The following is an 11,959-nucleotide window of genomic DNA, read 5'->3' as shown; positions in this document are numbered from 1 at the left end:
GTAGCAGCTCGTGCATTCTTTCGTGCTCCGTCTAATGACCCTGGAACTGCTCCATCAAAGCCCTGCGCAGCTGTGACCAAGTGCCCACCCTGGATTGGCGTACGCGTACCCAATATCACTCCTTCGCTCTGCCCGAGAGGTGGATGTGGAAGTTCCGCAGAACTTCATTCTACGGACACTGATGTTGCCGCTCCAGGAACTCCAGACGTAACACGAAATCCTCTACGGAATGGAGGAGATGTTCCAGCGGCCAACTCGAACAAAGCGGTTCCCGTGGCCGGTTCCGTCGTTGGCGTGTACCCGCGTCTCGTCCTGGAAATCCACTCCTCGATGCGCCACGGCCATGCTTGGCGATCACTCCTGCCTGCCGGATGGTACTCCGGTTCCTGGCTCAGGCTACTCTCGATCCCCGACGAGTCATCCACCGGCGGTAGATGTCGCTGCCTAAGCTGCAATTCTGGCGGTCTTCGGCAGCATTTCTCCATCTTCTGCCGCGGACGAAGGACCATTTGCACCGCCTTCTGCATACGACGGAGTGGGCACTATTGGGGCTTGGCCCAAGGGCTTGCGCCCTCCTGGAGAGGCTGTGGTCTGCTATCGGCTGGCCGAAGTACGTCATTCATCATGTCCATGAAGCTGTTCTTAATATATTCCCACAAATCTTGGCTTAATCCCAACTTCTAGCTGCATCTGTCTGGTTTGACAATATAACTGCAACTATACCAATATCTGCCAATGATCTTCGCTTCTCCCTCACCATATAACATGGCCTCTCCCAAAATTTAAGGTAATCTCTGAGCAAACCGGGATTAATCCTCAAATCACGCTGTTGCATCTATCACCCTAACGGCTATTCCTAACCATAGACTCCCTCCCATTATCGACCCCAATTGCAACAGTTCTCTATTATTGGTTGCATCGTTAGTCAAATGCGTTCTCAAGTGTTGGTTGAAATCATAAAATTATTTGGTTTTATACTCAAATTTGAAGTTTAGTTTAAGTTAGTTTCGGGCAAAGGCGGGTGCACAATAAATGACTCTCTCACTCTCTGTGAATTCGCCCAGTGTTCGTCAACTTTTGTTTAGCTAGGCTCTAAGAACTTTTGTTGAAATATTATTAGCATACGTTGAAATTTTTCGTATTTTGCCAAATTTAAGTTATAACCACCAAAGTTTTCGGTCTTGTACTTTATATTTGGAAAACTATTATAAACTTTCATGTCTCTATAAGTCAACCCGGTTTGACTTATAAATTAATAATTGGAGGCAACTGTTTAGTGACAATGAAAAATAAAGTGCAAGTAAATCTTTTTGCATAAAAAGTACAAAGCAACAAGAAAGCAAGTTTACTTCGAAAAGCCGAAGTTTGTATACCCTTGCATTTATAAAAAATAATCAACTTTAGTAACAACATGTGATATTTTTAAAGATTGTTGCTGACTTCAGCGATATTAAAAAAAAATTGTTACATTCATTTTTAAGACCATTTTTTTGACATCTAAATGTTAAAGTAGTCCGATTTTTATTAAATTGAAAGGTTATATGTTAAAAAACACCGAGATACATTTTTATACCCTTGCAGAGGGTATAATGATCTCAGTCAGAAGTTTGCAACGCAGTGAAGGAGACGCTTCCGGCCCCATAAAGTATATATATTCTTGATCAGCGTCACAAGACCAGTCGATCTAGCCATGTTCGTCTGTCCGTCCGTCCATCCGTCCGTCCGTTTCTACACAAACAAGTCTCTCTGTTTTAAAGCTATCGAGCTGAAACTTTCCCAAAAGTCTTCTTTCTATTGCAGATAGTATATACCTGGGAACCAGCCGGATCGGAAAACTATATCATAAAGCTCCCATAGGAACTATCGGGGAAAAACATAAAAAAAATTTATCTTTGGTGTTATTTAACATATAACCTCCTACGCTTGGAAATGACATTTTTTAATTGGTTCGGACTTTTAAATTAAATTTGATCAAAGGCGGACGATTATATCATAAAGGAAAGATCCGAAAATGGGTGGGAAAATATATGAAACAAATTATAGCTTCGGTGTTTTTTAACATAACAAAATAAAATCTAAATTTTAACAGTTTTGAGTTTTTCCGGAGTTATAGGGGTCAGAACATGGAGTGATATGAGGCTATTTGCCTTTGGTTATGCGGAAGTTCAGTTTAGCTTAGATTGATTCGATGGACACATTTACATTGCACCACCACTTTTTCGAATAATGCTGTTGGTCACTAAGCCTCTGATCGGGTGTCTCCTACAGCTTAACAATCTTCGAAAGCATGACGATTTTGAGTACTGCGGCTACAAGCATCCCAGTATGTCGAATGTCGTCCATCTTGGATTTTAATGGCGACGATAGTCCGACACATGATAATCTTGTGAGCTATTAATGTCCTGCTGAAGGGCTGCTGGATTCTGGTGGCTGATCCTGGAGGAGAGGACTCCGTGGACGACTGCCCCTGGAAAGGTCGCCTTTCCTCGGAGCCGGCGGCTTCCGTCAACAAGACACCAGAATGGATTCTCCCCCTCTTTTAATCGCCTATGGTCTTTTACACCCTAGAAGAGTTTTTATTTAGCTGCCAGTTTGGATCGGATAAACTAATCGTTCCCAACTAGGGTTATTATCTCTCGGAATCTAATATCTTTGGAGTCAACGGAGGGCTGTTGCACTTTGCCAGCTACCGTTGTATGGTTACCAGTAGGTCGATCGGCCGTTGTTCTGGCCACGCGACACCAGTAAGTTGCCGAATTTCAATTTCTTTTGACTTTGTTTTCCTCCGTGTGGTTAGTCAAATGCACCCCTTCCTCCGACTTTCTATATTTCTATATGGAGCACGTACGTAACACTGGCTAAAAACAAAAAAGGAAGAATGACTACTCCACACTAGAAAGCAGCAGCAGAAGCGCAGAGGGCTGGAGAGAAACTCGAAAATGTTGTTTACTTCTATAAATAGTAAAGAGGCTCTCCTGCAGCCAAAATGGAATCCTTGCATGTGTCATATGCTTCATTTAGCCATTGCCAAATTCATTGGTTCATACAGTGGCTGTGGCCACAAATTCGAATTAAGAGTATTTTGCCAACAAAAAATAATTTGAAATTTTTTTTAGAAGTAAAGAAAGGAAATCTTAGTTTTTTAACATATAACCTTTTTAGCTTGGAAATAACATTTTTTAATTAGTTATGAATTTCAAATTAAATTTTATCGAAATCGGATGACTATTTCATATAGCTCCCATAGAAACAATATTAAAAAATTATATCTTCGGTGTTTTTTCACATATAACCTCCTACGCTTGGAAATAAGATTTTTTTTTGTGGTTTTGAATTTCGAATTAAATTTTATCAAAATCGGACGACTTTATCATATAGCTGCCATAGGAGCGTCATTCCCGTTATTGAAAAACTAAATCACTTAAAATCCTGTCTTTCAGGTGAAGCTTTAGGATTAATAGTTCCTACCAAGACATCGAGTGCCATAAGTAAAGGTGTCTAAGCTAAACATCCGGGGGAAATCAAAATGCATTGCAAATGACTGTTCTCAAGCTGTATCCTAACACAACGGTACATTTCGCAAATATCTTCTGTGATTGCTACTGGCTGTAAACGAAACCGAAGTAGAATTACAGGGTCTGCCGTAAGAACATCGTTGAGAGAATAGCTTGTAGACATGGCCGCCGATCCATCAAAAACTACGAGAAGCATTATACTGGACCTTTCTTCTTTTATGACGCAATGATGAGACAAGAAATTTCGGCACGACCCTATATCATATAATGAGATATGTCCTAAGTCAAGGTATTCCTTTATACGTACATGTTCCATATTGAGCCTTGAGGCTGGCTGACGATTCAACTTTCTATCTAGGGAGAAGAATCCGCAATAAGCTTCCTGGTAGGAGTCTTCCAAGACATCTAGATTGAGCTTGGCAGGCGGCCGAACACAATAATCACCAGCTGACAAACGAACCACGTGTCTTACGAGATGTGCTTCATAGTCCAATTCTTCCTTAGTAGCGCGTATAACTGGCTCGGCGCGGCTTTTCACATATAACAGGTAAAAAGAAGCGTTTCCGACTCCATAAAATATATATATAGTATATTCTTGATCAGGATAAGGGCTAGAAAATACTTGGCATGCAGATTCCTGGGTGCCACGCCCACTCTTGCGCCCACAATGTGCGAAAACCAGTAGCGCCTACAGTTTTTATGATAGAAACGAAATTCTAACTGAAATCTATTTGTTTCATCAATAACTATCGAATCACCAAAAAAAAAGGTGTTACAAATGCTCCCTTAAGCTGAGTAACGTGTATTTGATAGTCGAGGCACTCGACTGTATCGTTCTTCCTTGTTATGTATATTCCAGTGGCCGATGTTGGTAATGTTGGCTGCGTATTTGGAAGTTCGAGACCAAATCGTAATATTGACCGCGAGATCATACGTCACAAAACTGGAAAAAAAGAGAAAGCCAGATAGAGAGAGATACTTATCTCGATGCAATTACTATAAGAGGTCGAAGATTAGGACGTTAATTAGTTAATGCAGCTGCGTGACCCGACACTCCACTGTCTCTAAATGCAAATGTAACAAATGAAATGTTTCGGAGAACATCTTAGCGTTGCCATCACCCCAAGAGATTCTTACTCTTTCTTTAAATCAAGATCAGCCCTCTATGTCACATGTTATGTATGCGACATCATCGGACAGGGTGATTTTGCTTATTATTATTTAATGTTGGCCTATTCTAAAACTGTAGGAATTCGTCTACGTCTAGATTGCTTTGCAGAGCCTTTCAGGTTTCTTATTGGTTATTTTATTGTGGATTATACCGTCTATTCTGATTCAATTTATGATTTTTTTATGATTATAATTAGTTTCATTCTGGTTATCGGGTTGGTTAAGACTCAAGTTATTAGTATTCCTCTGATTGCTCTCATTATTATTATGGTTACCTTGCCTGGGTTTATTATTTCAGTTTTGGTACCCGTATAAGTTTGAAATTGTGAAATTGTTAGCGAATTAGGCCCTGAAATGATTGCTTTATAGTTCTTGTACTATTACCATTGCGTTCGTTAAGTCTGGTGGGTTCATGGAAAATATTACGTCTGAGATATGACCGTTGAGGAAGTTAGTGCTGTATTGTTGATTTATTCATTCATTTCAGCAGTTAATGGTTTTTTTTTGTCGTTTATCGCTCGTTTACTGCTCCAGTACGTGTTAGGGCATAATTTGTTGGACCAACTATTTTGTTTTTCAAAATTGATAATGATGAAAGTAATCTTAGGCTACCTCTAGCATATCGGTCCATTATATTATATTTCTGCTGATTTCCTTGAATTTTTTCATTTGCCTTCCTCATCTTAAAATTCTCTTACTAATTTTAAGTTAGTTATGTTAGTTTTTAATAAAGTTTCACATTTAATATTTTGGTTAACAACTTCTACTTGTAAATCTTCAACCTTTTAGTAAGTTGATTTAGTTGTGCTTTTAGACTTACGATCTTTTTTCTTAAAGGATTCAATTCAATATCATTAATAAATCGCTCACTTGCTTATTAGCTTAGCTGTTAGAAGGTTTAGCGAAGGATTGCTATCAGCTCTTCCTTCTTGTTGAATTTGTATTTGAATTAGTTTCTGAATTTGTATTTATTTGGTTCAGCTTTTATTTTTTCCTTTAGATTTCGTTTTTGTTTAATTTTGTGAATATTAATATTACTTTAAGGCCCGTTTTTTTAACAAAAGGCTTAATAAATCGATAACTAATCAGCGAATTGTTGTAATTAAAGATCATTATTTCATAAATTAACATTTTTTCTTTTTTTTTTTGCCGGTTGATTAGGTTTTTACTAGACCACGCAAATTTCTTTTAATTTTAAACTATTAGTTATTTATTTTAAAGCTTTAGGTAGAATAAATTGTAGCCCATGTCCAATAAATTATTTTACTTGTGAATTTTTTTTAGAAAATATATTTTTATTTATTATTTACCTAATTAAAATTTTTCCTTAGTATAGATTTTTATTTCGCTGTTCACAATTATTATATGTTAGAACTGATCTTCTCGGATGAAAAATATGGCACCAGGCCATAGGCCGATTATTCGATAAGCAAACCTCCGTTTAAGAAAATTTGGGAACTCGAAAAGAGTTGGACAATGATTGTTATCGGAACAGGAAAGCAAGATAACTTCGGCAACCGAAATTTGTATATAAAAAATATTCAACTTTAGTAAGACCATGTGAAATTGTTAAGGATTCCTGCTGACTTCAGTCAAAAAATATTTCATTCCTTATTTTAGACCATTTTATTGACATCTATATTTTAGAGTAGTCCGATTTTTATTTAATTGAATTCAAAATTCTTAAAAATATAAAAAGTGACATTCCCAATATTATAAGATAATATGCCAAAAAGCCCCAAAGCTATAATTTGTTTCATATAATTTTCCCACCAATTTTTCGATCGTTCCTATGACAGGTATACGATATAGTCGTCCGATATTGATAAAATTTAATTCGAAATTTAGAACTAATTAAAAAATGTTATATCCAAGCTTAGAAAGGTATATGTTAAAAAACACCAAAAATATAATTTATCCGATTTGTCTGATCCGGCTGGATCCAACTTATATACTACCTGCAATAGAAAGAAGACTTTTGAAAAAGTTTCAGCCCTATAGCTTTAAAACTGAGAAACTAGTTTGCGTAGAAACGAACGGACAGACGGACATAGCTAGATCGACTCGTCTAGTGACGCTAATCAAGAATATATATACTTTATGGGGTAGGAAAAGTCTCCTTCACTGCGTTGCAAACTTCTGACTGAAATTATTATACCCTTTGCAAGGGTATAAAAATGGAACATTAACTTTTCCGCTCGATTGTAATATTACGCTAATCGGATTACTCTGTAATTTTTAGGCTCACCGGGTGTTGAGCTTTGTTTATGTTAGTGAGACGTTAAGTGAAACGTTGTCATTTAATATAATATATATATATACATATATAATAATATTCTCTAAACCAGTCGGTGAAACTGAGCGCTTGAATATGTTCCCAACTGAGCTACTGCTTGATTTGTTGGGTGCTAGTCATGTTGAGCACCCTTAGATACGAACAAACAATTTGTTTATAACTTATGTAAGGAGGCTTAACAAATGTATTTGGCTTATAGCAGCGGGAGCGAAAAATATTATTAACACAAAACATTTCTATCTTTTTACTAAAACATTACTGATCTCGGCTGGGGTCTTAATAAGACTGCCCTCTTCCATCTTAAATAAATCTTTTTGAACTTTTAGAAATTCAATTTATGTTTATTCAATGTATGTTTAAAAGAATTTAAAAAGAAATTCAATTTATGTTTTAAAAGAAGCAATTGATTGGGCTTTGAACGGAAGCTGATGTTATTTTAATTTTGATTTTTTTAACATAGCTAGGGAACCAAGATGACTCAGGCAATGGGATTATGCTGACATATCTTATTATTTTTGTTATATTTATTTTTTATTATTTAAAAAGAAATATAAAGATAGGAAAACTTTATATTGTTCAACACAAAATTTTGGTTCGAATCAGAAAATATCGATATATTAGATTATTATTATATTGCCTTATAAAAAATTGTTTTATTTCTTTTTTCTCTTTTATATGTTATTTATTCTATGTATGGCTATACAAAAAATTATATAGAAATGATTTTAAAATATAATTGTCTTATAATCTTTATGAACTTTATGTTTGTTTTTAATACTTAAAATTCTAATATTATCGTAATCTCCTGTACCAATTAATGTATGTGACCTGTTTAATTCTTTAATAAAACTTGCTCTGCTCTTTATTCCCGTTAATCGTAGAGTAAAAGGGTATACTGGATTCGTCGGTAAGTATGTAACAGGCAGAAGGAATCGTTTCCGACACCATAAAGTATATATACTCTTGATCAGGATCACTAGCCGAGTCGATCTATCCATGTCCGTCAGTCTGTCTCTTTGTCCGTATGAACGCTGAGATCTCGAAAACTATAAGAGCTAAAACAGGCAGACTTTGCATGCAGATTCCTGGGCTTCCTACGCAGTGCAAGTTTGTTTCAACAAGTTTCAAGCAATGAAAAATATATTTTTGAAAGGCATTCATGATTATGTGTATGTAATTAGTTGCAAGGCGAGTTAAGAATTACGATTAGGTCAATGTAAACTTTAAATTGCTAAACAATTTCTCTATTCTCTTATTCCGACCTGCAGTGCATTCACATCTCTCAAACGAATTGTAAAAATTTATTTATCTTTTTCAACTAATATGTATTATTAATATGTATTACATATAGATTGTCCCAAAGAACAACTTAGCCGTGTTCGGTCAAACGTCAGTAAGCAAATATACATACATATAGGTGTTGTTAGTTTGTTTTATGTTTTGAACCCTCATTCTTGGCGTTGGCTGAAACAAAAGCAGATCCGAAAAAAAGGAATGCAAGGGTGCTGCCGGCGTTTAGACAGTACATATTGGGCGACTAGCTTGTTTTATTATTATTAAGTATGCTGTAGTAAGTAAAATAAGTAATATATTTTAAATTATTTCGTTATGTAAATAATTTTGCCTTTCGTATAGTACGGATAAACAACATTTTTGGAGAACATGGAGCTTTCATACTTTTTTAGAGTTTGAAACTCAAGTCGACTCGTAGGAATGTATTTTGCTATAAAAGACCCCGTTGCAACGCAACGGCCTCCTCATGGTTTTCCCTGGGTACCGATTTTAATATGACAATCGGGAGCTAATTAGAGCGGCGAAAAACATACATGAAGGCCTATTATTTAAAAGTTTGTTATTGAAGTAACGGGTATCTAATAGTCGAGACACTCGACTTTATCGTTCTCTCTTGTTTCAGTTGAGCTGTATATATATTCGAATACAGCCTTTTCTACTGTTTTCGCCTTTTTTTAATAATTAATATTGAGCTGCAACACATTGTTAGCCGAAGTTACACTTTGTTGTTATGCCAATAATATACATAGGGCATTGCCTTTGTCACCCAGCGACAACGTGCCAAGTGCCCACACACATTTCAAGTGCAAACGTAATATGATATGCACTTTTAGCATACCCCGCTTAGAGCCGAGTCATCATGGTTCCTATACTGACCGCTTATATACATATGTGCATGCATAACTCTCTCTACCTTTCTCTCTCTCTCTGCCCGTTTTTTCATAATTGTACTTTACATATATATAAAATATATAAAACGTCTGTTCTGCCGCTGCGACGATAGCTAGCAAGCCTCTCTACCTCTCTCTCTCTCTCTGCCCGTTTTTTCATAATTTTACTTTACATATATATAAAATATATAAAACGTCTGCTCTGCCGCTGCGACGATAGCTAGCAAGCCTTAGTCTAAGAAAACCAAGATTCATTTGAGTAAAGACGATCAAACCAACCACAATTGTCTATTAAATTTAAATGCGCTTGGACAATTCTACATGGCTACCGTGAAAAGTGTCACGAGGAGTAGGATATAAAAAAAAAGTCTGAGTGAATAGAGTGTGAGTAATGGTACGTGGAGGACAGAAAAATAAAATTTATAAAAAAAAAAAAATAGCGCACATAAAGTGGCTTCTGTCTGCACAGTCAGTAGTTGAATAATACGAGTCTTGAGTGGCTTAGAGTGGCCTTTTTTTGTCTATTCAATTAGGGTGATATTCGTTCATGTAACCTGCCTTCAGTCTTGTGGTGAGCAGATGTTGGTTTGAGGGATATTAGACCGCAATAGACGGGGGATGTAGTGTGAAACAAGCGTTTGTTCGAGGCGTTCGAGAACTACCCCCGATCTTTAGCGAGCATAAGGTGAAAAAGATAGTTCGAGAACCTCCCCCAAGTGTGAGCATTAGATGGGGAAGGGAGTGTGAAACAAGTTAAACTAGTTTTAATTCCCCTCAAATTATTTCTTCAGTCTTGTGGTCAAAAGGTGTTGGTTTGAGGAATATTAGACCGCATACTTTTCTGGTGTGAAACAAGCGTGAGTTCGAAAACCTCCCCTTCTTTAGCTAGCATTAGATGGGAAAGTGAGCATGAATATATAAAGTATGTTGCTTCTAACTTGTATTAAGTTAAGAGGCGGGTAATCTTAAATGTTTCAATTCTATAGAGGGTGGCTCTTATTAGACACAACATAGACAGGTTATATAGTCAAATACAAGTTAAACTAGTTTTAATTTCCTTTAAATTATTTCTTCAGTCTTGTGGTCAGCAGGTGTTGGTTGAGGGAAATAAAGTTACGCAAACAAAATAGAGTTATACAAAGTTTTATTATATATAAAACAAATAATATCAGTGAACTCCCACATCATCCTACACTACGTGGTTGACAAGTAAAAGTTGACAACTAGAAAAAGGTTTAATTAGGAAATTCCAAAACTATTTAAAAAAAAATTAAAATAATGGCAATGTATTGTGAGAAGTGCAACATTACATTAGACTTGGAGCCACCATCTGAGGACGGAGCAGCACAAAAGAAAGATGATTGAGCCTATGGATGAATATATTAAAAAAAAACTTCGTCAGGATTGAGAGGAAGAGTAATCCACTAAGTATTTGAAAATTTCAACAAAGATATTACTCATCCATCAAAATTTATGGAAAAAGCAGGAGATGCTCCCCTACCTTTACTACAGAGCTATTCTTCCATAAAAATAAATTTTGAATAAATCGGAGAATTTGATCTTTTAAAGGACAGTGCATTAAAACAAATAACAAAAAAAAAAAAAATAATATGGAAAGGATTTTGGTGAGAATGGAGGAATTCCACGAAAGGTCTAGTGGATGGACTTTAGTCCATCTCACTCGCTTGGAAATAAATATTAATAATTATTCACCTTTAAAAGGATCGTCATTCATTTAAACACCACTATCCTTAAAAAAGAAACATGTTGCTACTGGAGGATGGATTCAAAGCACATTGTACTTGGATAAAAAATCTATCAAGGTTAGTTGTATAATTATGCTAACATTATTATAATATATATAATTAAATTCTTGCACCATAAATTTAAGTAAAAAAAAAGTTTTTTAATTTCTTATTCTTAAACTGGTTACAATTTTTATATTTGAAGAACACCGACTTGCTATTGACAAATCTCAAACTGAACTCGCTCTCTAACTCCTACTTCATTTACGATCATACCTCGGTTTTGAGCTTTAGAGCTTTTTGTGAGTGGGTTTTGTTGCTATTGAGTGACTCTCCAACTTTGGGCTTTAGACTCCAGACTTGGGTCCCGAAATCTGAGTATCCTGAATTGTGGGAACGTGCCGATAGTCTGAACAGCGGCTCGTTCTAATTGTTTAGTCTACAAGCTGAGGTTTTTGTTTCATGGTAATTTTCCTATGGCTTGTTTATAGCTTGGTAATTTTCCGTTAGCTTGCTTACAATTAAATTTGGATTCTTATTTCTTAGAGGGTGACTTGATTATTATTTCTTAAAGGGTGTCTCGAGGGTGACTGTGTGTATGTGTGGGTGTGTAGACATGTGCATAGGAGTAAGTTGAACGGTCCTGTCCTCAGGTGGATAATCTTGGGTATAACATAATGTTTTCTTGTACGTTAATTTGATTAGGTAGATCGTTTACAACTTCTGTATTCTGTGGTGGTTCTTCTTTTGATTTTACATATTTTACAATAAGTTTTCTTGGTATGCTCTTAAATTTATACTAAAAATACAATAAAATGCATATAACAACAAAAGTTGTTAAAGTAATTGTTTGAAATGCATTATAATGTCTTGTATGTGATTAAATTATTTCTTTTGTTTGGATATATGACAATTGTTCCAATTGTTATATTATTACTTATATAAACGCTCTGTGTGTAATCTAGCATTGAGTTTGAAAGAGTGTATTCACCTAATCGTATTGAACAATTAAGCATTTTAACGATATTACTTCCGACAATATAAATTTAT

The 11,959-nt window shown here is 35.8% G+C and overlaps 1 long non-coding RNA gene across 3 annotated transcripts; it reads left to right on the top strand.

Moving 5' to 3' along the window:
* Positions 1–656: 656 nt before the first annotated feature.
* Positions 657–4,273, top strand: LOC122818066 (uncharacterized). 3 transcript variants are annotated; one of them, XR_007765678.1, is made up of 4 exons: positions 657–787; positions 3,441–3,570; positions 3,628–3,804; positions 3,874–4,273. It is a non-coding gene; the product is annotated as an uncharacterized LOC122818066 (long non-coding RNA). The 3 variants fall into 3 exon arrangements; XR_006367565.2 differs by having other exon boundaries at positions 3,441–3,804; positions 3,874–4,062; positions 4,119–4,273; XR_007765677.1 differs by having other exon boundaries at positions 3,441–3,804.
* The last annotated feature ends 7,686 nt before the right edge of the window (positions 4,274–11,959 follow it).

Source organism: Drosophila biarmipes, unplaced genomic scaffold, assembly GCF_025231255.1.
Source record: "Drosophila biarmipes strain raj3 unplaced genomic scaffold, RU_DBia_V1.1 ptg000023l, whole genome shotgun sequence".
NCBI lineage: Eukaryota > Metazoa > Arthropoda > Insecta > Diptera > Drosophilidae > Drosophila > Drosophila biarmipes.
Note: the sequence above shows the minus strand (reverse complement) of the source record. Positions and strands in the feature narration are given on the sequence as shown.